This window comes from Heterocephalus glaber, unplaced genomic scaffold (genome assembly GCF_053883595.1).
Source record: "Heterocephalus glaber isolate CG9 unplaced genomic scaffold, H.glaber_assembly_v1.0 deba00001451, whole genome shotgun sequence".
Lineage (NCBI taxonomy): Eukaryota > Metazoa > Chordata > Mammalia > Rodentia > Bathyergidae > Heterocephalus > Heterocephalus glaber.
The window spans coordinates 7,400,730-7,423,337 of NW_028258301.1; the positions used below are offsets into that span (position 1 = coordinate 7,400,730).

The 22,608-nt window shown below is 37.7% G+C and overlaps 1 protein-coding gene and 1 pseudogene across 1 annotated transcript in view; one reads left to right on the plus strand and one right to left on the minus strand.

The window, feature by feature from the left end:
* The window catches only part of Zswim5 (zinc finger SWIM-type containing 5), a 210,024-nt gene that overhangs the window by 78,332 nt on the left and 109,084 nt on the right, over positions 1-22,608 (plus strand). The window lies entirely within an intron of this gene.
* LOC147827328 (glycine cleavage system H protein, mitochondrial pseudogene) lies at positions 7,450-16,517 on the minus strand (annotated as a pseudogene).

Sequence of the window (22,608 nt, forward strand, 5' to 3'; positions counted from 1 at the left end):
TTTGTCTTTTCCTAGGATTTTGTCTAAAATTTTTCAGAGTACTGATTTGGTATTCATGACGTTCCTAAGGTGCTCTTTGTCATGAAAGTATCTTATTTCTCTGTCAATTTTGAAAGATAGTTTTGCAGGGTACATCAGTCTGGGTTGGAGGCCTTTAGGGCTTGAAATATGTCACTCCAAGCTCTTCTTGCCTTGAAGGTTTGCATTGAGAAGTCTGCTGTGATTCTGATAGGCTTTCCTTTGTATGTGATTTGTTTCTTTTCTCTAACTGCTTGTAGAATTTTGTTCTCCTGTTGGCTTTCTGAAATCTTAAAAATTATATGCCTATGTGTAGATTCGTTTTTTACCAAGGCTAGTTGGAGTCCTATATGCCTCACTTATCTGTATGTCAAGTTCTTTTCCTCTGCTTGGGAAGTTTTCTGCCATCACTCTGTGAACAGTTTTTTTATGTCATCTGCACTCACTCCTGTTTCTTCTTTGACTCCAAACAATCTTATGTTATTCTTCTTTGCATCGTCTAGCAGCTGCTGGATTGATTTCTTGGGTGCCTTACAATTTTAAAGCAATTTTTCTTGGTCACTAATTGCAGTCTTATCTTCTATATCTGAAATTCTGTCCTCACATTGGCTCATTCTGCTATGTGGACTTTAATGGAGTTTTTCATCTCCTGGAAATCTATTTGCATCTGTTTTATGGATTCCATTTGTTTCCTATGTTGAGATTCCATCATGTTCCTAAGCTCCTGTATTTTTTTTATCTGTGTTCTCTCTGGATTTATTAATCATGTCATGCACCATGGGCACAATATTTGCTGTTATCTGAGAAATTATTTCTGATTTTATTTTTTCTAGATCTTCTTTTGTTGCCAGTTCAGGGAGTCTACGTTGTTGAGTATCAGAGTGTTCCATCTCCTTTCCCTTTGGGGTTGCTGTAGGTGTTCTGGAAGTCTGGTTTTGAGGCTTGTTTATGTGTCTTCTCATTTTGATGGGGGGGGGTTGTGCTGCTGAGACCTGCGCAGCTCACCTCCTCTGTGCTGGGAGTGGTGGTAGGTAGGCCCTGAAGCTTCCTACTCTCCCCTGGGAGCTGTGGCACATCGACCCAGAAGCCTCCTCTCTGGTCAAGTTTATCCTTCTTATGGCTGAATAGTACTCCATTGTAAAAAATCCCCACATCTTCTTTACCCATTCATTGGTTGACCGGCATTTGGCTGGTTTCTAAGATTTAACTCTTATAAACTGTGTTGGTATGAACATGGGTGTGCATATATCACTGTGGTATGATGGTTTTAATTCTTTTTGGAAGATACCGAAAAGGAGGATAGCTAGGTCAAGTGGAATTTCTACTCCTAATTTTTTGAGGAATCTCCACACTGATTTCCACAGTGGTTGCACCAGGCAGCACTCCCACCAACAGTGGGGAATGGTTCCTTTTTCCCCACATCCCCACCAGCATTTGTTATTGTTGGATTTCTTTCTGGAGTGAGATGTAATCTGAGCATTTTAATTGTGTATCTCTTGAATGACCAGTGATGTTGAGCTCCCAAATTTGTTATTCAGATTTAATGCAACCCCAATCAAAATGCTATTAGTGTACCTCTCAGAACTAGAAAAAACATTCCTAAAAACATGCATTTGGAACCAGGAGAGGGTCAGAATAGTAAAAACAATTCTGGGCAACAAAGGCAGGGCAGGGGGCATCACAGTCCTTGACTTGAAATTATACTACAGAGATACTGTGATAAAAATAGCATGATACTGGCAAAAAAGCAGACCTGAGGATCAACATAACCAATTAGAAGATGCAGAAGCAACTCCAAATATACTCTGCCACCTTATCTTTGACAAAGGGGCCAAACACCTTCACTGGAAGAAAGATAGCCTCTTTAATAAATGGTGCTGGGAAAACTGGCTTTCCACATGCCGAAGACTAAAACTAAACCCATGTCTCTCACCATGCACTGAACTAAAATCAAAATGGATCAGAGATCTAAATATTAAAACAGAAATACTAAATCTACTGGAAAAGAGAATAAATAGGCAGAGAAGCTCAGCCAGTCCCAGTACCCGGAAGGAAGCTCCCTGCTTTTATCCCAGGCTCCTAGGGCAGCAAGGTCAGCCAGTCCCAGCACCTGGAAGGAAGCTCCCCTGCCACCATCCCAGGCTCCTAGGGCAGAGAAGGTGAGCCGGTCCCAGCACCCAGAAGGAAGCTCCCTGCTTTTATCCCAAGCTCCTAGGGCAGAGAAGCTCAGCCAGTCCCAGCACCCGGAAGGAAGCTCCCCCACTGCCATCCCAAGCTCCTAGGGCAGAGAAGCTGAGCCGGTCCCAGAACCTGGACGGAAGCTCCCCTGCTGCCATCCCAAGCTCCTAGGGCGGAGAAGGTGAGCCGGTTCCAGCACCTGGAAGGAAGCTCCCCCGCTGCCATCCCAAGCTCCTAGGGCAGAGAACTCAGCTGGTCCCAGAACCCAGAAGGAAGCTCCCCCACTGCCATCCCAGGCTCCTAAAGCAGAGAAGGTGAGCCAGTCCCAGCACGCAGAAGGAAGCTCCCCCACTGCCATCCGAAGCTCCTAGGGCAGAAAAGCTGAGCCAGTCCCAGAACCCGGAAGGAAGCTCCCCCCGCTGCCATCCCAGGCTCCTAAAGCAGAGAAGGTGAGCCGGTCCCAGCATGCAGAAGGAAGCTCCCCCACTGCCATCCGAAGCTCCTAGGGCAGAAAAGCTGAGCCAGTCCCAGAACCCGGAAGGAAGCTCCCCCACTGCCATCCCAGGCTCCTAAAGCAGAGAAGGTGAGCTGGTCCCAGCACGCAGAAGGAAGCTCCCCCACTGCCATCCGAAGCTTCTAGGGCAGAAAAGCTGAGCCAGTCCCAGAACCCGGAAGGAAGCTCCCCCACTGCCATCCCAAGCTCCTAGGGCAGAGAAGGTGAGCTGCTTGGGCGACAGAAGCACCCCCTCCCTTGGAAATGAGAAGACACATAAACAAGTCTCAAAAACAGATTTCTGGATCACCTACAGCAACCCCAAAGGGAAATGAGATGGAACACTCTGATACTCAACCACCTGGACTCTCTGAACTGGCAACAAAAGAGGATCTGGGAAAAATGAAATCAGCAATGATTACTCAGATAACAGCAAAGATTTTGCTCATGGTGTAAGACATGATTAATAAATCTAGAGAGGACACAGATAAAAAAATAGAGGATCTGAGGAACATGATGGAATCCCAACATAGGAAACAAATGGAATCCATAAAACAGATCCAAACAGATTTCCAAGAGATTAAAAACTCCATTGAAAGTCTGAACAGCAGAATGACCCAATGTGAGCATAGAATTTCACATATAGAAGATAAGATTGCAATTAGTGACAAGGAAAAGAAAAATTGCTTTAAAATTGTAAGGGAACACGAGAAATCAATCCAACAGCTGCTAGACAATGCAAAGAAGAATAACATAAGACTGATTGGAGTCAATGAAGAAAGAAGAGAGAGTGCAGATGACACAGAAAATCTCTTCACAGAAGTGATGGCAGAAAACTTCCCAAGGAGGGGAAAAGAACTTGACATACAGATAAGTGAGGCATACAGGACTCCAGCTAGCCTTAATAAAAAATAAAATGTACACATAGGCATATAATAGTTAGGAGTCCAGAAATCCAACAGAAGAATAAAATTCTACAAGCAGTGAGAGAAAAGAAACAAATCACATACAAAGGAAAGCCCATCAGAATCACAGCAGACTTCAGGCAAGAAGAGCTTGGAGTGATGTATTTCAAGTTCTAAAGGAAAACAGCCTCCAGCCCAGATTGATGTACCCTGCAAAACTATCTTTCAAAATTGATGGAGAAATAAGATACTTACATGACAAAGAGCACCTCAGGAACTTCATGAATACCAAACCGGCACTCCAAAAAATTTTAGACAATACCCTAGGAAAAGACAATGAGGATCACAACCCCAGGAAACCCAGCAGAATGAGTCCATTGGGCATGACAAATTAAACGCAAAGGGGGAGAATCCAACAAAAAGAAAAAGTCATGACAAGGCTTTTAAAACTTTTAACTTCATCTCCCTAATGAATGTATAAGTCAATCTTATTATTGTACTGATTAGTAATTTTCTGACTCTAGAGTTGCACACCATTCCTTGTACTATCCTGGCTATTTATCATCTTCTTATGTCTACATTTTAATTGGGTTGTCTGTTAATGAGCTCTAAGAATTCTTTATATATTCTGGTCATAGGTTATATGTATTGTAAATATGGTCTGTTTAAGGACTACTTTTCATTTTTTTGTAATTCTTTTATTGGTACATTTTAGGTACACAACACAATTAACATTTCTCATTGGAAATTGTACCTTTACATAATGCATCTTGGTTCTTATTTTTTCCCCATTCCTAGCCCTCCGTTCAGCCCCTCCACCCTTCTCTATTTACAAAGACTTTATTTCCATTTTTTCCATTTCTCATCATTTTTCCTTTCCCTTCTTTCCTTTCCCCTGCCCCTCTCACTACCTACTTTTCATTTTAATGATGTCATTTAAAGTTCTAAATTTTGATGGAATCTCATTTATCAATTTTTTTCTTTTATACATCATGTTTTTTGTATCCTAGGTAGTTCTTGCCTACCCTGAATTCACAAATATTTTCCCTTATAATTTCTTCTTAAAGTTTTATACTTTTAGACTTTCTTATTTAGGTTCATAGATCCCTTTAAGTTATTTTCATGTATGGCAAAAAAGGGTTAAGGTTAATTTTTTATATACAGATACCAGGTGTTCTAGTGCCATTTGCTGAAAACATTCTCTCTTCCTCGGCTCTTGAATCGAGTTTATATTCTATATAATGCTAATGTTAAATAATCTTTCAAAACTCAGTGGACTATATATGTGTGGCTCTATTTCTAGATTCTCTGTTTTATTCAAATGATCTATATGTCTTTCCTTACACCAACACTGCCTTGATTACTATAGCTTTAGAAGAAGTTTTAAAATTGGGTCCTAAATGTCTTCCAACACTGTTTTTGTTTTTGTTTTTGGCTTTTCTGGGTCCTTTGTACTCCTACATAACTTTTAAATTTCAATATCCAGTTCTTCATTTATAGCAAGTATACACAGACCTGAATTTTTATATATACCTTGTGTTTTCTAATCCTGCTAAATTCAAGTACAAGTTCTAGGGGCTCCTAGAGATTTCTTAGTATTTTCTCTGTAGATGATCCTTTCATCTACATATAAAGATTTTGCTTCTGCAATGCCCATCCTATCCTAGTTGTGTCATTTTATTGCCAGACTATTTTGGTTTAGACCTGTGTTTCAAAGTTTAATGGACAGATAAAGAGTAAGCAAATCTGCCCTTGTTCCCCACCTTAAGGAGAAAGCATTGTATCTTCTCCATTTATATAAGGCATTCTCGTTGGAAGTATGGAGTACATGTCTTTAATTTGTTGAGAAGTTTCTGTTCTACTTCTAGTCTCCTGATAGCTTTTACCATGAACAGCTGTAGAATTTAGTCCAATATTCTTTCTCCAACTAGTGACAGGATCATATGACTTTCTCCTTTCCTCTGTTAAAATGATGACTTTTGGGGGTGGATCTTCCAGTGCTGAACCAACACTGCCATCCCTATAACAAAACCACTTTTTACATCCTGCCAAATCTGACGTCTAAGAGTTTGTTTTGTTAAACAAATTTCTATCTATGTTCATACTTTTTTCTTCTATTATCTTTATCCAGTTTTAGGATTAGCACAATGTTGATTTCCTAAAATGAGGGGAGAAGTGTTCCTTCTTTTTTCTGCTTTAATTGTTTATTATAATTTATCAGTTAAAATGTTTATGAGCCTGCTGTTATCATATAGGTCGGTTTTTAAGCTAGGAATATACTTTGTTTAATAGGTGCTATTCAAATTTTATATTTCCTCCAGAGTTAGTTTCATTAATTTGTCTTCTTAGTTACTTCTTAGAAGTTGTCAAATTTATTTCAAAACAGATTTTTGTAATATGCTTTCTATATCCTTTTAAATTCTGTAAAATCTGTGGTAATGTCTCCTAGATCTTAATATTGTAATTTAAAAAATGTATAATTGATATTGTGTAACAGGAAGAAAAGGTCTAAAAGAGCAGGGGAATTGGGAGGGGTAGGGGAAGGGAAAAAAGGGAAAGGAAAAAATATGAGAAGAGGAAAAAAATGGAAACAAGGTCTTTGCAAATAGGGAAGGGTGGAGGGGGTGAAGGGAGGGCAAGGGAAGGGGAAAAAAAATAAGAACCAAGATACTCATGTAAAGGTACAAGATCGCAATGATGAATGTAACTATGTTATACCAAAAATGTACCAATAAACTTAATGGGAAAAAAAAAGAAAAGAAAAGAGAATAAATAGAACTCTTGAAGATATAGGTATATGAAAAGGCTTTATGAACAAAACCCTGGGCACACTGGAAATATTACAAGGAATCAACAACTGGGATCTCATTTTTTTGGGGGGTGGTGAGATGGGGTCTCACTACATAGTTCAGACTGGTCTTGAATTCACTTTGTAGCACAGGCTGTCTTCCAACTTGCAGCAATCCTGCCTCAGCCTCCTGAGTACTGGGATTACAGGTGTGTGCCATCATGCCCAGCTTCAAGGATCTTATCTTATTAAAAAGGCTTTGCATAGCAAAAGAAATCACCAACAGAGCAAAGAGACAACCCACAGAGTGGGAAAAAAATTTTGCCAGCTGTTCTTCAGACAAAAAACCTGGTATGTAGAATATATAAGGAACTGAAAAAGCCCTCCAATTTAAAGACCCAGTACAAAAATGGGCATCTGAAATGAATACACACTTCTCAGATGAGGCAGTACAAATGGCAAATAAACATTTGCCCATGTATTGATTGGGTTATTTTTGCCTCTTTTTTTTTTTGGTGTTTTTTGAGTTCTTTACATATTCTGGGTATTATTTTTTTTCAAGTAGTTGAATATTTTATTTGTTTCTTACTGTACTGTAAAGCTATTGCTTCACTATATAAAAACAGCCCCAGCCAATGCAGTCTGTTGCGAAATTAAGAGAGTGTCATTCTTCATCTGACACTGTCCAAGTGACACACTCTGAGTATTTTGACCCAAATCCAGGGAGAAATGTAAGCAGGTTACAGTATTTTATAAGGCTTATGATAAGTGTTATCCTTGAATTACATTAATTTTTATAACTAGTTTTTACCATGGATAATTTCATGAATTCTGAATATCAGAACCTACAGCCTAGTCTAAAAATCATAAAGTTTATATAAAAAGATGCACATTGTGTTTATCTGCAATCACTAGGGAGTTAAGGGGTATTTCCACCAGGAGCAGTGATGAGAGTGGTTTCTTTCTTTTTCATCATTATAGTACTGCTAAAAGTTGTTATCTCAAGTCTTCTGTCCACCACTAATTGCATACACTGCTGGAAGAAGTCACTTCACACTTGTTTATTTTGGGTGCCACTTCACTCCTCAATTGATTTCACGTATTTCTCATATGCTTCTTTGCTCATGAGCTCATCTAGTTCCGAAAGGTCACTCACTGTCTTCTTGATCAGCTAGCCATCTTCATAACATGATTTATTGACAAGCCCTGGATTTTCTGCCAGTGCTTCATTAATTTCAGTTACTTCTTCTGACAGAGGAGAATAGAGTTCACTGGCAGCTTTCAAACTTTGCAAAGCACCAAACTCAACTTGCTTTTTCAATTTTGTCCCAACTTCAGGCAGACTACAGTAAACAACATCTCCCAAAGCAAAGTTGCTGATTCCTACTGTTCCAATACCATTTTCTGTTGTTATCTATTCGTGTTTCTCTGTAAATTTACACACTTTGAGCAGAGCAGTCCCTGTGCGCAGCGACCGCCCGCAGCCACCAGGGCCAAATTGGGTAGGGCCTGTTCTGAGTATTATTAATTCACTGTCCAAAGAGTAGCTGGCAAAGATTTTCTCTCTTTTTTTTGGTACCGGAGATTGAACTCGGGTCCTTGAGCTTGCACAGCAGGCCGCGAAACTTTCTCATTTTGTAGGATGTCTCTTCACTCTGTTGTTCCTTTTGCTGTGCAGAAACTTTTAAATTCAATATAATCTCATTTATCTACTCTTGATATTATTTCCTATGTTATTGAAATCCTATCCAGGAAATCTTTGCCTGTGCCTAAGACTTGAAGTACTTGCCCTATGTTTTCTTTTGGCAGTTTCAAAGTTTCAGGTTTTTGAGATGAGCATGTTGTGTTTATGCTTGGTTATATTTATTTGGTATATTGCAGTTTTTGTATGTTGAACCATCCTTGCATCCCTAGGAGGAAAACAAATTGGTCCTGTATATGATCTTTTTAACATGTTGTTGAATTCTGTTTGCAATAATTTTATTGAGGGTTTTTTTGCATTTATGTTCATCAAAGATACTGGCCTCAAACTCTTGGTGATCATGCTGCCTCAGCCTCCTAGGTGCAGAGATTACAGGAATGCACCACCACGCCTGGCAAGGTGTTTCTTGAAGGCAACATATAGTTTGGTCATGTTTTTTCAATCCAATCTACCAGTCAGTGTCTTTATTTTTTTTTGGTAACTGCGACTGAACTCAGGACCTTGCACTTGCAAGGCAGGTGGCGGCACCACTGAGCTAAATCCCCAGCCCAGTCAGTGTCTTTTTTAATTGGAGAGTTAAGGCCATTTACATTCAGGGTTATTATTCAAAGGTGTGTACAAATTCCTACCACATTGTTTGATTTTTTCCATTTGCTCATTTATTAGTCTATGCTTCCTCTTCTGTTTATACTCTTCCTTAAGTTTCTCTTGTAATGATGATTTAGTTGGCATGCATTCTTTTGATTCCTGCTTACTTTTGAGGATCTTTATTTCTTATTCAATTCTGAAGGATAACTTTGCTGGATATAGTAATCTAGGTTGGCAGTTATTTTCTTTCAGCGCTTGAAATACATTATTCTCTACCCTCCTGACCTTTAGGGTTTCTGCTGAGAAATCTGCCCTTATTTGGGTGGGTTTGCCTCTGTAAATGATTTGACTTTTTTTAATTGCTTTCAGTAGTTTCTGTTCTGCACTTTTGACATTTTAACTGTAATATGATGTGGGGAGGTTCTCTTCTGGTCATGTCTGTTTGGGGTTCTAAATGCCTCCTGTACCTAGATGTCCCTATCTTTCTCAAGATTTGTAAAATTTTCTGATTCTTTTTCACTGAATAGATTTTCTGTGCCTTTAGTCTGAATCATAAGCCTTTCATGTATGCCAAGTGACTCTTAAATTTATTTTTTAATTAATAATAAAATTATTTAAAAAATAATATCCCTGAGATTTTGTGTTTTTGATAATATCTTTTTTCCTTTATTGCTGCTGAATATAATCTCTTCTTTTTTCTGCAAGTCCTGAGATTTGGCTTCTGCTTGATCAAGACTGCTGGTTATGCTTTCCACTGAATTTTTAATTTGTTAATTGGACTTTTCATTTCCGAGATTTCTCTTTGTGGTTTTTTTTTCAGAATTCCTGTTTCTTTATTAAAATCCTGTATTATCTTCCTTATTTAATTCAGTTATTTGTATATTCTTTGAATTTATTGATCATTTTTTGAATTCTCTATGGAATTTCATCCTCTTAATACAGTTGGGATCAACTGTAGTTCATACTATGGAAGTATTTTATTGTATTTTATTTATTTATTTATTTTCGGTACCAGGGATCAAACCCAGGACCTTGCGCTTACAAGGCAGGCACTGGAATCACTGAGCTAAATCCCTGGCCCCATTATTTTAGAAGGAGCTATATTGCATCAAATTTTCATCATCTTAAGTTTCAAAGTTGAGATTTGTATATTTGTTGAGATAGTGTTCTCTTACCCTTTGGGGCAGGCTTCTTTTGACAGTGTGCCCAGGGATATCAATCCATTATGTATTGTTTAAATCGCATTGAGTTCTGCTGTGTATTTTCCCTGTGGCTTCATTGTCCGTGATTAGTGGGAACTGACACAGAACATACTGTGTCAGAGCCTGAATGTCTTGCTTTCTCTGTAAATCTTGCAGATACTGTTTGTTAGTTAAGTCAGGTGTGCTTCAAACAGCAGAGTATGTGGGAATGGGTCCTCTGTGGTTGCTTCTCTGATGTTGTCAACACAGTGCAAACTGAAAGGTTATAGATTCACTCTCTGATGGAGTTGTTTGTATGTGTGGTGTCTACTGAAATGTTGTTTATTTCTGTTGTTGCTACCAGAGTAAATTTCCAGTAGCAAAATTTCAGTCATCCTCTAGGTGTGCCTACTTTGAGCCAATTCATTACCTACAGAATTTTATTACCCATATTGTTTAGGCTGAAGTATCTGCCTTGGATCAAATGGGACTAGGTTGTAACAGAAGATAGATGTGACTTTCTCGGGTTGTGAGATGGGGGGTAGCTGAGTGTCACAGCACCCTACCAGGATGTTTGTAGTGCCTGGATAAGCCATGGTTTTCATGAACAGTATATATAGGGAAGTTAGAGGTACTCTAAATTGGGATCTTCTGTCTGAAACAAAGTTGAAACTTATTATAACAGAAAAACCCATGTAAATATTAGTTCCTTTAATGCTGAACTTTTTTTTTTTTTGTACTGGGGATCAAAGTTCAGACCTTGCGCTTGCCAGGCAGGCGGCAGAACCACTGAGCTAAATCCCCGGCCCAATGCTCAACTTTTAATAAGTACGTATGAAAATATCTGTCCTTTTAGGGAAGGGAATTTTAAGAGATAAAAGTATTACCAAAAGATAAAATAAGTAATCTAAGTAATGTAGATTGAGGCATTGAAGTAGATGAGTCTTTAAGGCATGCTTAAATAACTATAAAAGAATAGAAATATTTCCCTGCATACTATCAGGTCATAGCATAATGAACCAAGAAATCAACAGCAAGAGAAGCCACAGAGGACCGGGGATTTAGCTCAGTGGTTCTGCCGCCTGCCTGGCAAGCGCAAGGTCCCGAGTTTGATCCCCGGTACCAGAAAAAAAGAGAAGCCACAGAAACCACACAAACACATGGAGATTAAATAATACATTATTGAATAGTCATTGGATTACAAACAAAATCAGGGAAGAATAAAATAGTTTCTAGAATCAAAGGACAATGGAAGCACAACATAGCAAACCATATGGGATACAATTCTAAGAGGGAATTTTATAACTGTGAATACAAACTAAAAAAGAATAGCACAATCTTGAATAAATAATCCAGTGATGCATCTCAAGGTCCTAGAAAAACAAGAACAATCTAAGTCTGAGACAAATATAAATTATAAAGCTCAGAGTGGAAATAATGAAAAAAACCACACACAACACAAATGATTAGTGAATCAGATTTGGTTCTTTTCTTTTTTTTTTTTTTTTGGTACCAGGGATCAAACTTGGGTCCTTGCGCTTGCATAGCAGGCAGTGAAACCACTGAGCTAAATCCCCGGCCCAAGATTTGGTTCTTTGAAAGAGTAGGAAGGGGATAAGGTGATTGGAAGGAGAGAAGGGGAAGAGGAAGTTAAAAAGATCAATATGCAATATGCAATATGCATATGTAAGAGTTCCTCAAGGTGAATATATTTACTCTATATCAAAATATATATTAATAAAAAAGGGGAAAAACAATTCACTTTCCTCATAAAGGTACTCATTTGATTCAGAACCATTAACTGAAAGGACCACTTCCCCCCACCACTATGCAGTACAACAAGTGTTCATATATTTTTGGGTCTACTTTTGGTCTTTCTGTGGTCTATTTACTCTTGTGTGTAACAATCTCAAATACGTTAACTTTATAATACATTTTGATATGTAACAAATGAAGTTCTTAATCTTTATTCTCCTTCAAGAAGAATTTTCATTTCCAAGTTGCAAATTTAGCTTTCCAGTTTATACCAACAAAAATTTTATTTTACAACTTGCTGGGATTTTAATTGGAGCAGCACTAAATCTAGAGATCAACTTGAATACAGTTGACGTCTTAATACTGAGCTTTCTAATCTCTGAATAGATTGTAATTCTCATTTGTTTCTATCTTTAATCTCAGCATTGTTTTGTAATTTTAAAGTATATATCTGATAAGTAATATCTTGATATCCTGTGGGTTCATTTATCTTTTCTTTCTATCAATGTTTGGTCAGTTCTTATCAATTTAGGTAACTGGTGGTTTTTACTAGTTCTAGTCATTGTGTTTGAAAATCTACAGAAATAATTTAAGGCTCTGGAATGTGTTACTTTCCTCCGGAGATTTATTTTTCTTCTTTGGAAAATAGTTAAGCTAAGAGATCGTTTTAGTCTAAGCAGCATTGAGGTGATTCAAAATTGGGTTTCTGCCAGGGATTTAGCTCAATGGTTCTGCTGCGTGCCTTGCAACCACAAGGTCCCAAGTTTGATCCCTGCTACCCCCCCCCAAAAAATTAACAGCATACAAATTTGGGTTTCAGCCCTTTTTAATACTTGTCTCTTTCTGGTTCATCCTTACTCCAAAAGTATAGCTCTTCACAGTTCTAATAAAAAATCTGGGGTGTTTACTGCAGTCATTCTTTCATAGAAATTCTCTAATTTTTGTCCTTCTAGCACCATAAGACTGGTGAAAGCTCTAGTTTTACAGTGTCTTAGCTGCTGATTTTGAACGTAGTAGTCACCAGAAGTGTCCATAAATGTTGGGCTCACCTCCCTTGGCTTCTGTCTTTTCTGCCAGATTTTACCCCCACAAATTCTCATTGATACTTTCCAACACCTTCAAAGAGATTTAAAAAAAATATTTTATCCATTCCTATGGATAGTAGGAAAAGAAAAGCAATACAAATAATAAGTAAATAGTATATTAGAAGATAAATGCTATAGAAAAATGAAAAGCAAAAAGTAGATCAGAGATAGAAAGTAAGTTGTAATTTTAAATACAGTGGACAGTGCCGGGGATTTAGCTCAGTGGTTCTGCTATCTGCCTCAGCAAGCACAAGGTCCCGAGTTCATTCCCCAATACCAAAAAAAAAAAAAAAAAAAATGGTGGACAGGGTAGACCTGCCTCATTGAGAAAGTTAGCAAAAAGTTGAAGGAGGTGAGCGAATTTGCTCTATGGATAGTATTTGAGACAAAAACTTTCCAAGCAGAGGAAACAAAAATATAAAGATCCAGTGTATAATATATCTTGGGAAATGGGAAGAAAATGTTCAAATGGAAAGGGGAACAAGGGAGGAGGGAGAAAGAAAGGGAGGAAGGGACAAGGAAAAAAAGAAAATAGAAGGACAAAATGGAAACAAAACTTTTGTATATAGGGAGGAGAGAGGGCTTGTGGGGAGGGCGGAATGAGAAAAAGAGGTGGGATGTATCATGCACAGGTGCAAATTCCCTATAATGAGTGTTATCATTATGTATGCCTAAAATGTACCAATAAATATTTTGCTATGAAAAAATATGAAGATCCAAATTCAGGAACATGTCTGGTATGTTCAGGGAGTCCAGTGTGTTTTATCCAGAAGGACCCTGTGTGACAGTATTAAGATAAGTCAGGGAGATAATGGAGTCTTGAGAAAGAGTGACAGATTAGGTAGAGGATTGTAAACCATTATGTGAAATTTGGCTTTTACACTGAGTGAAATGAGGAGTCTTTGCAGGGCCTTAAGCAGAACTTGATAATTTTGGCTGCTGTGTTGAGAATATACTGCAGTGACACAAGGTTAGAGGCAAGGGGGTTACGTTACATGGCTCTTGTAATAATTTACATGAGAGGTCGTGCTGGGTTAGATTAGAGTAGTAAACAGAAATTGTCAGAAGTTTTATTTTCTTACCAATCTCATTTCTAGGAAACTACCTGAAAATATACCCTCACAAATAGGAAAGCTGTATAAGGTTATTAACTGCAGCATTATTTGTAATAACCAAGAACGGAGACATCTCTAATATCCATCAATAAATGTGGTATATTTTTTCAAATTCTTCTCAAGTTCTTTACAGTCTGACTTGTGCCAACTCTTCCTCCCATCAAGAGGTAGTCTATTCCTTTCCCCTTTAGATTTGGGAAGGCCTTATGACTTATTTTAACCAGCTATGATGGTTGATTGATTGTGTCAATTTGAGTAAGAGAAGCTCAACTAAATTGGCTCAGCAATTCCATACCCTAGGGTGGGGAAGACCCACCCTAGGTGTGTGCTTCTCAGTGGGATGGTATAAGGGGAAATGAAGAACTGATCTGCTTCTGTTTCTTTGGAGGAACTCTAGTCTTTGCCTTCACCTTGGACATCATCTCCTGGCTTCCGGCACAGATCCTTCAGACTTCCAATGTAGATTCTCTAGCCTTCCATTGCAGATCCACTGGTCTCCTGATATTGACTTGCACAGGATACTGTAGTGAGCTTCAGTGAGCTTTGACTGGATCCCTTGGTCTCCAGTGTACAGACAGACCCTCTGCACTCTTCCACATCCAAATACAAATCATAACAGGTCCCTTGCTTGCTTTTGCTGTCTTCTTCCTGCAATGAATTGTTTCACCTCTGCAATGCCTGTCTGCCATGCCACCCTGCCTTGGAGCCAGCCAATTATGGACTGAAACCTCTGCAGACTAAAAGCTAAATAAACCGTTCCCCCTTTAACTTTGCGTGTCAGGTACTTTGTCTCAGCAACAAGAAAAAAGTAATTAAGACAGAATTTGGTGCCAGATATGTGGGAGAATCTATTTAAGAGCTCAGAAGACCAGAATGTTGCCATTAGACCAGGTTCAGGAGGCTTCTGCTGGGAAGAAGGACTGCATTGTCTGTTGGACTCCAGACAACATATGTTATAGCTTGGCAGAAAGTTTGCATATTGCTGTGTCTAGAGACTTTGTCTGAGACTAAGGACAGCAGACTAATCTTGCAGAAGAAAGTTTAAGACAGTCTAATGTTGGGGCAGTTGCATGGCTACTGTTGGGGGCTTTTAGCCAGATTTATGTTGAGAATTGAGATCAAAGAGCCCAGCAGAATGATTTAAAACATCTTGAGTTTGGCCAGAAGGGAAGCTCCACTAAAGTTGGGGCCTGCAAAGATGGATGAGAGGAGAAATTGGTCACTGAAAGGATTAGAAAGAAAAAAACCAAGTATTTCAGAAGAAGACAACAGAAAAGATGGCCTGAGGATATCATATGAACCAGGAAAACTGGTTTTGCAGCCTCATAGTTGCAAAGATGAAAGACTTTGCTTTGAGAAGAGTCTCAGAGCACCATGTTCCAGAATAGCAGTGGCCTAGGGATTTGGTTCATAAGCACTCAACCCCATCAGCCAAGAGAGAAGGAAGCCTGGCAACTGCTCCAGCTGGCTGCAGACCTTGGGATCATCCAAGTGGTGTTGGTTTTAGGTGCATGTAGCATGCAAGAATTGTGGGGTCAGGCAGGCTTCCACCAAGATTTCAGAAGAAGGCCTGGGAGGCCAGGCAGTGCATCCCTGAGAGAGCAGTGTGTGAAGCTGTGAGTGTGAGGTGGAAGGTGCAGTGGAGACCCCAGAAATGTGGAGAAGCCAAAAACATGAATTGTCTGAAAAAAACTGTAAGGAGAGAGCAAAGCCAGCCCAAGAGAGAAGCCATGAGAGCTGCAACCACTGGAAGTACTGTAGGGGCAGAGCCACCCAAGCCTTTTGGAGTTCATATCTTGCCACAGATTGCCTTGGATGCTGGACATGGAACTACAGGACTTAATGTTTGCCCTGTTGGATTTTGCACTTGCTTTGGTATCATACTTTGTATCTCCCTGTTTGTACCTTTTGGAATGGTAATGTCTATCTTGTGCTATTGAATGTTGGAAGTGTTTAACTTCGTTTTCATTTGTACAGGGGCTCACAGCTAAGAGTTTGCTTTAAATCTCAGAGGAGACTTTGTTAGTAATGCTGAAACTGATAGGACTTTGGCAACTCTTAGAGATGGACTAAATGCCTTTTGCATAAAGGGGTGTGCATGAGTCTTTGGGGGGCCAGGGGTGGAATTTTATAGCTTATGTCTAGATGTCCCCCAAAGCCTCATGCAGTCATAGGTGAGGCTTTTTCAGAGGTGGCTGGATCTAGAGTTTGTGACTCTGGGATTGATTCATGGTACAGTGCTAGGCTCAAGGGCACTAGGATTAAGGGTATGAGTGCTACCCACCCTAATAATCCTGAATAAGATATAAGGGACAGAAAGAGCTATGGACGTCTCTTGCTTGCTCTGCTACCTTCTGCCTGCCATAAACTGTTTCACCTCTGCAGTGCCTGTCAGCCATGCCACTCTACCTTGGAACCAGCCAACTATGGACTGAAACCTCTATAAACCATGAGCCAAATAAACTTTTCCCACTTTAACTTTGGGTGTTGGGTATCTTGTCTCAGTAATGTGAGAAAAGTAGCCAAGACACCAACCAAATGCAGCAGCTATACCAGTTTTAGGGCTGACCATAAGAAATACCATAGCTCCCACTTTTACCTCTCGGACTGCTGTCTTGACACAGTCATGAAAAGACTGTAGAGCTTAGTGAAGGACAACATGCCATATGAAAGAGAATCTGGTACCCCACACTTAGCCAGCAACAACATTCTGACACATGAGTAAGGTAATTTTGGATCTTCCAGCCCAGCACACCCTTTAACTGAATTCAGCTGCATTAGTGATGACAGGAAAAAATAGCAGTGAAACCACCCAATGTATAGACCCATAAGAAATGTGTGAACCTGTCTAAACAAAATAAAACAAAACACCATGACAACAAACCAAGTAACTACAAAAATAACCCCCTCACCTCAAATATAATGATATAGGTAGATTAAAAGTAAAAGAAAAAAACAATTACACTATGCAAACACTAATCAAAATAAAGATGGAATGGGGCTGGGGATTTAGCTCAGTGGTTCCGGTGCCTGCCTCATAAGTGCAGGGTCCCGAGTTTGATCCCTAGTACCAAAAAAACCAATAATAATAAATAAAAATAAAGATGGAATGACTATAGTAATATGAGACAGAATAGACTTTGGTCTAAAAAAGTAAACAGAGATAAAGAATATTATGAAATGATAAAAGGATAAACTCACCAGGGAAGAAACAGTCATAAATATGTATTCACCTGTCACTAGTGCTTCAAAATATATGAAGCAACAAATGAGAACTAGACAGATTCACAGTTATTACTAGAGACTTCACTCTTCTATAAGCAAGAAATACAAATATATATAGTATCATTGCCCACTTGTTGAGCAATGCCGTCAAACAACTGGATATAGTAACATTTAGTGAGAATACCACTCAACAACAGCAAAATATATTGGTCAAGTGCACGTGGACTAGTTCCAAAGATATTTGATATTTTGGGTTACCAACCAAATCTTAACAACTTAAAGTTACAGTTTGTATCTAGATGTTCCCTTAAAGTCTCTTGTGGTCATAAGTGGGGCTTTTTGGAGGTGGTTGGAGCTAGGATGTATGTATGTGGGTTAAGGATGCGATGCTGGGATTAAGGGTATGTGTTACTGGATTAGTCATTAATTGGCTTTTATCATTGTTCTGTGTGTGGGTAATGGGAAGCCCCACCCTAGGTTGGGTAACACTAGATTCTTACATTGAAAAGATCTCAGCCTGGAGTGCTGGTGGATACCTGTAATCTCAGCAACTAGGGAGACTGAAGCAGGAGGATCACAAGACCAGCCTGGTAACTTAACCAATACCTTGTCTCAGAATAAAAAATTAAAAAGGGATGATGGTTTAGCTCAGTGTGAAAGTGCTTGCCTAGCATGTTTGAGGCCCTGGGTTTAATGAAGTCTGGGGGAGGGGGTATGGGGGTCAATTACCTAAGCTTCCATCTTAGGTTACTTGAAAAAGGAGCAAAATAAGCCTAAATTAAGCAGAAAAGGGAAATAATAAACTGAATACAGAAAAATAATAGAGAAAAATCAATGAAGTCAAAAGCTGATTCTTTAGATCATAAAAATAATAAACCTAGGGCCAGGGATTTAGCTCAGTGGTGCCGCCGCCTGCCTCACAAGCACAAGGTCCCGAGTTTGATCCCCAGTACCAAAAAAACAAAACAAAACTGAAAAATGATACACCTCTGCCAAGACCAGCAAAGGTTAAAAAGTAAAAAACAACACACACAAGACAAGATATAAATTACCAATTTCAGGAGTGAAATAAGGATATCACTACAGATCATATAGATAATAAAAGGATAATAAAGAATTACTAGGGGTCTGGGGATGTTACTTGGTGGTAGAATGCCTGCCTAGCATGTATGAGATCCTGGGTTTGATATTCACCAAAAGAAAGGGAAGGTCAAGGGCAGAGAGGGAAAGAAGAAAAGAAGGGAGGGGGAAAGGGAGGGAGGGAGGAGAAAAAGGATAGATTATTGGGGACAAGGCCACAGTCAGATTCAACAACTTTGATGAAATGAACTAATTTTCAGAAACTCAAACTACCAAAACTCACCAAAGGTAAATAAATAATCTGAGTACTATGATATGAACATTTCCAAACTCATTTTGTGAAACTAGTCCTACCTTAGTACTAAAACAGATTGGTTGGGGGGACTACAGTCCAATATTCCTTATGAATCAAAAAATTAAAATTTTAGACAAAATATTTACATATTAAACCCAGAAATATATACAAAGAATAACACACTGCAATAAAGTAGACTTTCATGTAAATGGAAAGCTGATTCAATATTTTGAAATCAATTTATGTAATCTACCATATTAACAGTCTACAGAAGAAAAAATATATGATCATACCAACTGATACAGAAAAATGCAATTTGACAAAATACAACATCCTCTCATGACTTAAAAACAAACAAAAAATACTTAGCAAACTCCAAAGGAGATTTCTTTAGACAGATAAAATCTCCTGTCTTAATTATACTAGTGAAATAACAAATGCTTAAGATCAGGAACAAGGCAAAAGAATATACATTCTCATCACTCCTATTCAACATCATATTGGAAATGTTAGCTGCTACATGAGAAGAAAAAATAATAAAGCATATAGATTAGAAAATAAAATATTAAACTCCTTATTCCACATAGAAACTCCCCCCCCAAAATTTACAAAAACTCTGGAAACTAATAAGTTCTTTTAGCAAGGACTCAAATGCAAGATCCTCATACCAAACCAGTCATTTTTCTTTATGTTAGTAATATACAAATCAAAACAAATTTTAAAAACAAATTATAACTTCTAAAGAATAAACTAGTTATAAGTCTAACAAAACATGTATAGGAATTACATGCTGAAAACTTCAAAACAATGATGAAATAAATCCAGAACCTAAAAAAATAGACCTAATGTGTTCACAAATTGAAGGCTCAACATAGTAAAGATTTTAATTTTCCTAAAATTGATGTACAGGTTTAATGCCAATACAAATCAAAATCTCAAATTTTTGGCCGGGGATTTAGCTTAGTGGTTTCACCGCCTGCTGTGCAAGTGCAAGGAACCAAGTTCAAAACAAAAATCTCAATTTTTAAAAAATACAAACAAGATAATTCTAAAATTTTATATATAAAGGCAAAGAAACCAGAATAATTAATTCTGAAAAGGAATAATAGAATTAGAGAAATCACACTAATTTTTAAAAATTAGATGCATTCTACCACTGAGCTATACCCTCAGTTTTACATTAACTGATTTTAAGAATTATTACACTATAGTAATCAAGACACTGTGGTAATGTTGAAGGGGTAAGCATAAATCAAAACAGCCTTGAAATGCATCTATATAAATCTAGCTAACTTAATTTTCACAAAGATGCAAAAACAATGGAATATTTTTCTTTTCTCTTTTTTTTTGAGACAGGGTCTCACTATGTAATTCAGGCTGCCCTCAGACTCCTGGCGATCCTCCTGCCTCAACCTCACAAGTGCTAGGATTAAGTGCTAGTCTTTTTCAACATATAAAATTGGACATTAAATTCTAAATGTTAAACATCAATGAGCAAACATAAGCCTCAACCTAAACCTCACATTTTATATTTAAAAAAGCTAACTCAAACCAAAGCCTAAAGGTTAAATGTAAAAGTGTAAAATGTTTAGATTAATATATAGCAGAAAATCTTTGACGAGATTAGGTAGATTTTTTGGACATGTCACTGAAAGCATGATCCATATAGGAAGAAACTGATAAGCTGGATTTCATTAATATTAAAAACTTTTGCCCTACCAAAGATACCGTTAAAAGACTTTAAAAACAAGCCACAAACTGGGAGAAAATATTTACAAGATACATATCCAACAAAAGATTTGTAACCTAAATATATAATGAACTCTCAAAGTTCAAAATAAGAAATGTCTCAATTTTAAAATAGGCAAAAGATTTAGATACTTCTCTAAAGAGAATATACAAATGACAAGTAAGCAAATAAGATGTTCAGCATCATTAATCATTAGGAAAATACCTATTAAAACCATGGTGAGATGCTACTACAAACCTGTAAGAATGGAGAAACTTTGACAATACCAACTACTGGTGATGAAGAGTAACAACTGGGATTCTCATGTATTCTGATGGGAATGCAAAATGATACGGGCACTCTTGAAAAACAGTTGGCCATTACATACACTTATCATTTTACCCAACAATCCCACTCCTGGGTTTTCTCCCTAGAGAAATGGAAAGTTATATTAACACAACAACCCCATTATTGATGTTTCTAGCAGTTCTATTTATAGTTGCCAAAAACTGGAAACAATCCAAATGTGTTAAAAGGATAAATAATTCATAGTGTATCCACATGATGGAATACTATTCAGCAGTAAGAAAGAACAAACTAGATATATGCAACAATTTAGAAGATTATCAAAGACATTATGATGAGCAAAAGAAGCCATCTAGAAAGGCTACATAGTTTATAATTCTATTTGCGTAACATTCTTAAAAAGACAAACCATAGTGGTGAAGAACAGATCACTCACTGCCAGGTGTTAGAGGTGTGACTACAAAGGGACAGCATGGAGACTTTCAGAGAGGTGGAGCTGTTTTGTATCCTGATTATAGTAATGGTTTTATGAATTTATACATCAAAATTAATTTTACTGTGTGCTATTTTTTAAAAAAATAGGTAGTTTTAAAGTTGAAAGCCATAAAATCAGAGAAGAGGAAGAATGAGCAAAGATCAGAGTTCCTGGGATAGAGCTAGCCAAGAGATAGGAGGAAAACTTAAGAGTGTGGAATCCTACAAGCCTCATGAAGAAAACAAATCAAGGGTGAGAATGACTAACTATTAAATAGTGCTGATTGTCAAGGATGACAAGGACTGAGAAATGATAGTGAGCAATGTAGAGGTCACAGATGACACTGATTAGAAGATTTGGAATAGAATGGTAAGCACAGAGGCTTAAGAGAAAATGGGAGGAGAGAAATTGAAGTCAACAAGTATAGATAATTGCTGAAATTTTGCTACAAGGTAGTGAAGAAATGGGACAACAGCTAAAAAGGGACAACAGCTAAAAGAAGCAGAGTTGAGAAGTTTTTGTTTTTGTTTGGTGCTGGGAACTAAACCCTGAGCCTGACTTAATTGCATCCCCATCCCTGAGAAGATTTTATATAAAGAGGCAAAAACATAATAAAATTATGTTTATGTGCTAATGGGAATATGTAATAGAGAATCAAAAGTTGATAATGTAGTTTAAATTATATTTCATACTGCCTTTTTCAGCACTTACTATATATATATATCTGTGATATATATATACCTGTGATATATATATATATATACCTGTGAGATATATATATATATATATCTGTGATAGGGTAAACCATAGTCTGGAAACAAAGACATACATACATATCATCAAGGACTTCCTTGATGTGTAAGTAAGCAAGTAAGTAAAGTATGTGTTTCTAGACTTCACAGACACTGTGCACACATGTACACATATACACACACATAAATTGCATATCTCATACTGACTATAAGCTCCTAAGGAGAGCTATTATGTTTTACTCATCCTTTAATCCTCGTACCAAAGAGTGTGTGGAACACAATAAGAAATTCAATTAAAAGTATCTGCTGAATGGCTATAACATGTAATAAGTCAGGCCTTAAAAAAAAGACTAAATTCTATTGTCCAATGCTAAGATAAATCAACTTACTTGTCTATGAATATCCTTTGGAGCACAAAGTTGTATTTCCTTGCCCACTCCTAACCCACCACATGACCATCCTTAGTTCTCTACCCACATTTCTGGAACTTAGCTGAAGTTTTCTGTTTTCACTGGAGAGAAATATAATACTTTTATTAAAAATGTTCAGTGGTCTACTTGTATTCCAGTGGACAGAGATGACATTTTCTGAATAATAAATGTCATTATCTTTAATAAAAGATGAACATTATCAATTTCAAAAAGGGTTAAAATTATGCATAAAATCCTTTTTTTTCCCCTGTGCTGGGGATCACCCCAGATCCTCATACATGCTGGGTTAGTACTCTACCACTGAGCTATACCCTCAGCCCCAAAATACAGGCTTTTAAAATGGGAAATCCTAATTCAAAACATAGTTAAATTTCTATGTAGATACCAGTTTAGATGAAATGTCATATTAATTTAATTCAAGAGACACTTTTCCCTTAAAACCTCTTCAAGTACCAGAAAAGAAAGTGTGTGTGTGTGTCTGTGTGTGTGTGTATCTGTGTATCTGTA